Source organism: Balaenoptera musculus, chromosome 4, assembly GCF_009873245.2.
Source record: "Balaenoptera musculus isolate JJ_BM4_2016_0621 chromosome 4, mBalMus1.pri.v3, whole genome shotgun sequence".
Classification (NCBI taxonomy): domain Eukaryota; kingdom Metazoa; phylum Chordata; class Mammalia; order Artiodactyla; family Balaenopteridae; genus Balaenoptera; species Balaenoptera musculus.
Genome location: NC_045788.1, coordinates 61,571,780 through 61,577,704, shown reverse-complemented (window position 1 = coordinate 61,577,704; position 5,925 = coordinate 61,571,780).

The window sequence follows — 5,925 nt, the reverse complement described above, 5'->3', positions numbered from 1 at the left end:
CACCCCAGTCGTTACCTTAATAACGTCTGCAGACATTGCCAAAGATCCATTTGGGGGTAAAATATCCCACAGCCTGAGCACTGGAAACTTGGGTTCCTAGAGATTTAACTTTTCTTTTTCTTTTTTTTTAGTTCCCTGACCAGGGATCAAACCTGGGCTCTGGCAGTGAAAGCACCGAGTCCTAAACACTGGACTGCAAGGGAATTCCCAACACTTTAAAAAAAAAAAAATCCCAAATGATTATAGGATGGTCACTGTGTCCTCTCCTCTCATTCCTTGTCCTGACTGGCTGGGCAATTTCTGGCCTATCTTCATGGAACTCCCAGCATGTACAGTGAGCCGACACTTGCACATCCTTTTTAGGCTTCTTAGTATTGGTGTCTGGTGTCTCCGTGGCTGTACTCCGGGGAATCAGGAATAGGCAGGTTGGGCACCAGATTCCCTATGGCTTTGGATATCAAGGCCAGAGGCACAGACACTGGATTTAGGAGCCCAGGTGAGAAACAGTGTCCAAGGCTCAGAGGCTCCAGCACCCAGGCCAGTCAGCAGGGTCTGTGTGAGTAGCCTTGAGAGCCTGCTCTCCTCCAGGATGAGGGCAGGTGTCACCTTCATCCTGATTCTTAAGCCCTATGCAAACACTAAATGGTAAAGGATCTCTCTGGAGACTGTATAGTACCATCAAAGCCCCCGGGCTTCACATCTGGTCACCTCCTTAATGGTCTCACTCCTAGTCTGGCTTTTTCTAACTTATCCTCCAGTATGTAGGCTGTGTAATTTGAAATGCAGAGCTGACCATGTCCTTCTTACACTTGAAACCTTTCCCTGGCTCCCATTGTCTATAGCAGTTATGTTAAGATTGCTGAATCTGAGAATTTGTATTTTCAACAAGTTTTGCAGGTGCTGCTGCAGCTACTCATCCTGGGACCACACTTAGAGAACCACTGGCTTATAGGATGAAATCTAACTCCTTAGCATGATGTAAAGTACTCTCTGACTTAAGTCCCACCTATCTCTCCATCATTTTGCTTTGGATTTTATTTTATTTTTTAATATTTATTTATTTATTTGGTTGCGCCGGGTCTTAGTTGCAGCGTTTGGGATCTTTAGTTGCGACATGCGGGATCTTTTTTAGTTACAGCATGCGGGATCTAGTTCCCTGACCAGGGATCCAATCTGGGCCCCCTGCATTGGGAGCACGGAGTCTTAAGCACTGGACCACCAGGGAAGTCCCACTTTTGATTTTACGTTATAAAAGAGTTGTTCTTATCTTTAATATGTATCAGAATTACCTAATGTGCCTTACCCTCACCACTCTGGCCCTAAATCTGAATCTTAGTCCCAAATCAGAATTGCAGGCAACAGTGCTCAGGAATTTACATTTTAAACTAGATCCACAGCTGATTCTAATGCACGTGGATCTTGGACTACACAGGGAGAAACACTACATGCTAAGTAGCACCTCAACATTCAATATGTGATTTTATTTCTCCACATTCCCTCGACCTAAAATACACATTCTACCATTGATCTCTTGTCCCACTAATAAATTCTTAAAGATTCAGCTCAACTCAAGCATCTAGTCCTCTGTGAAGCCTTCCTCAATCTCTCTTTCTCTCCTTCTCTCTTTCTGTCTCTTATACAAACACACACACACACACACACACAAACACACACTTGCATATGTGCTCCTGAATGCTGTTGTGACCCTTAAACTGGAAACATCTCTTTACATGTGTGTCTCTCCTCCTGCTCTGTAATTTCAGGGAGAGATGGAAACATTTTTTTTTTTTGGTCCCCCAGTGTGTGGCATATAGCAGTAAGTAGGCAATAAGTGCTTTTCAATAGAAATGTAGTTGATTTACAATATTACAATATTAGTTTCAGGTGTACAACATAGTAATTAAATATTTTGATAGATTATACTCCATTTAAAACACTATAAAATATTGGCTATATTTCCTGTGCTGTACAATACATCCTTGTTGCTTATTTTATACATAAGAGTTTATACCTATTAATCCCCTATCCCTATCTTACCCCTCCCCACTTCCCTCTCCCCACTGGTAACCACTAGTTTGTTCTCTATATCTGTGAGTCTGTTTCTGTCTTGTTACATTCATTTGTTTGTTTTTTTAGATTTCACATGTAAATGATAACATACAATATTTGTCTTTGTCTGACTTATTTCACTAAATATAATACCCTCTAGGTCCATCCATGTTGTTGCAAATGGCAGAATTTCATTCTTTTTTGTGGCTGAGTAGTATTCCATTACATATATCTTATATATAGTATTATATAGTATATAGTATTATAGTCGTATTCCATCATATCTCTATATCTGTATCTTTATATCTATCTCCCATCTTCTTTATCCATTCCTCTGCTGATAGACACTTAGGTTGCTTCCATGTCTTGGCTATTGTAAGTGATGCTGCAGTGAACATTGGGTTCATGAATCATTTCAAATTAATGTTTTCATTTTCTTCTGATATATACCCAGGAGTGGAATTTCTGGATCATATGGTAGTTCTATTCTTAATTTTGAGGAATCTCCATACTGTTTTCCATAGTGGCTGCACCAATTTACATTCCCACCAACAGTGTACTAGGATTCCCTTTTCTCTACATCCTCACCAACATCTGTTATTTGTAGACATTTTGATGATAGCCACTGTGACAGTGGGAGATGATATTTCATTGTGGTTTTGATCTGCATTTCTCTGATGATTAGCGATAAGGGTTTAATATCCAAAATATATAAGCAACACATACAACTCAATATCAAGAAAACCCAGACAACCGGATTAAAAAATGGACGGAAGACCTGAATAGACATTGTTCCAGAGAAGATATACAGATGCCCAACAGGCATGAAAAGATGCTCAATAAATTTTAGTTAAATATCTGGCCTGTCAGTTTACCTTGGATGGGGAGAGAGACGCAGGCACCTTTGGCAGATGTAAGAAAGGTGATTGGTATCCTCGTGGGAGTCCTGAGGCCATGTCAGAGAAGTTACCTGCTGTTCCCATGGTGTGGCTGAGGTGTGGGCCTCCACATTGGGTGCAGTTTGGTGGAGCTGGGGTTTGGCAGAGGCACAGCAGCCTCCAGAGGGCTGGAGCCAGGGCCCGGACTTTTATTTCTGACTGTCCCCTCTAAGTTTCCAGTGAAGACCATGCTCAGAATGGCCTAACTGGAGCTACCATTTATTTGTTTATTTTTGTTTATTGCTTTTATTTATTATTTTTTTTAACATCTTTATTGGAGTATAATCGCTTTACAATGTTCTGTTAGTTTCTGCTGTATAACAAAGTGAATCAGCTATATGTATACATATATCCCCATATCCCCTCCCTCTTGAGCCTCCCTCCCATCCTCCCTATCCCACCCCTGTAGGTGGTCACAAAGCACCGAGCTGATCTCCCTGTGCTGTGCAGCTGCTTCCCACTAGCTATCCATTTTACATTTGGTAGCGTATATATGTCAATGCTACTCTCTCACTTCATCCCAGCTTCCCCTCACCCCCACCATGACCTCAAATCCGTTCTCTACGTCTGCGTCTTTATTCCTGCCCTGCCACTGGGTTCATCAGTACTGCTTTTTTAGATTCCATATATATGCATTAGCATACGGTATTTGTTTTTCTCTTTCTGACTTACTTCTTCACTCTGTATGACAGACTCTAGGTCCATCCACCTCACTACAAAAAACTCAATTTCGTTCCTTTTTTTTAAAAAAATAAATTTATTTATTTATTTTTAGCGGTGTTGGGTCTTCGCTTCTGTGCAAGGGCCCTCTCCAGTTGCGGTGAGCAGGGGCCACTCTTCATTGCGGTGCGCGGGCCTCTCACTATCGCGGCCTCTCTTGTTGCGGAGCACAGGCTCCAGACGCGCAGGCTCAGTAGTTGTGGCCCACGGGCCCAGCTGCTCCGCAGCATGTGGGATCCTCCCAGACCAGGGCTCGAACCTGTGTCCCCTGCATTGGCAGGCAGACTCTCAACCACTGCGCCACCAGGGAAGCCCTCGTTCCTTTTTATGACTAATATTCCATTGTCTATATGTGCCACACCTTCTTTATCCATTCATCTGTTGATGGACATTTAGGTTGCTTCCATGTCCTGGCTATTGTAAAGAGTGCTGCAATGAACATTGTGGTACATGTCTCTTTGTGAATTATGGTTTTCTCAGGGCATATGGCCAGCAGTGGGATTGCTGGGTCATATGGTAGTTCTATTTTTAGTTTTTTAAGGAACCACTGTACTGTTCTCCATAGTGGCTGTATCAATTTACATTCCCACCAACAGTGCAAGAGGGTTCCCTTTTCTTCACACCCTCTCCAGCATTTGTTGTTTGTAGATTTTCTGATGATACCCATTCCAACTGGTGTGAGGTGATACCTCATTGTAGTTTTGATTTTCATTTCTCTAATAATTAGTGATGTTGAGCAGCTTTTCATGTGCCTCTTGGCCATGTGTATGTCTTCTTTGGAGAAATGTCTGTTTACGTCTTCTGCCCATTTTTGGATTGGGTTGTTTGTTTTTTTAATATTGAGCTGCATGAGCTGTTTATATATTTTGGAGATTAATCCTTTGTCAGTTGATTCATTTGCAAATATTTTCTCCCATTCTAAGGGTTGTCTTTTCGTCTTGTTTGTAGTTTCCTTTGCTTTGCAAAAGCTTTGAAGTGTCATTAGGTCCCATTTGTTTATTTTTGTTTTTATTTCCATTTCTCTAGGAGGTGGGTCAAAAAGGATCTTGTTGTGATTTATGTCAAAGAGTGTTCTTCCTGTGTTTTCCTCTAAGAGTTTTATAGAGTCTGGCCTTACATTTAGGTCTTTAATCCATTTTGAGTTTATTTTTGTGTATGGTGTTAGGGAGTGTTCTAACTTCATTGTTTTACATGTAGCTGTCCAGTTTTCCCAGCACCACTTATTGAAGAGGCTGTCTTTTCTCCATTGTATATTCTTGCCTCCTTTGTCAAAGATAAGGTGACCTTATGTGCATGGGTTTATCTCTGGCCTTTCTATCCTGTTCCATTGATCTACATTTGTTTTTGTGCCAGTACCATACTGTTTTGATTACTGTAGCTTTGTAGTATAGTCTGAAGTCAGGGAGCCTGATTCCTCCAGCTCCATTTTTCTTCCTCAAGATTGCTTTGGCTATTTGGGGTCTTTTGTGTTTCCATACAAATTGTAAAATTCTTGTTCTAGTTCTGTGAAAAATGTCATTGGTAATTTGATGAGGATTGCATTGAACCTGTAGATTGCTTTGCTATCATTTATTGAGTGTTTGCCATGTGCTCTATACTGTGTTATGTACTTTATGTACAGTGTTCATATCCTCACAACTGCTTTGAGAGGTCAGCACTATTACTCCCAATTTTACAGATTAGAAAACTGAGGTATAGAGTGGTAAAAAAAATCTAAATCTTGCTCAGTGCCCATCCAGGTGGATATTGGTAGAATCTAGATTCAAACCCAGGTCAGTCTAGTTCCATTGTTCTTTCCTTGCTCTTTTCATTACTCTATAGCTGGGGAGTCTTGTGGACTAGATTATTAGGCCCCTAGGTTTCCACAAATGAAATCCCTGGGCCTAGACAACGTTTGGCTCCAAAGGTAAACAGTACGGACAGGAGCTGTAGTTTTGCAAGTCAGATACCAGCACCTTTCACCTTAGCTTATTCCAAAGGGGATCACACTACATGGCCCTCTGGTGGCCCCATTCGTCTGGGATCCTGAGGGATCAGATTTGGGAATATAGCTGTAACCTGGCAAGGGCAGAATTAGCCGGTAGAGGGAGGAGGGTAAGTGAGGGCCGTTCTTTTGCAGCCCTGATGGATGGCAATCACATACAGAGGCCATTGGCCAGGGCTAAGGATCCAGGAGCATGGAGGCAGCCAAAACATCCAAACTGCAGGGTGAGTCACT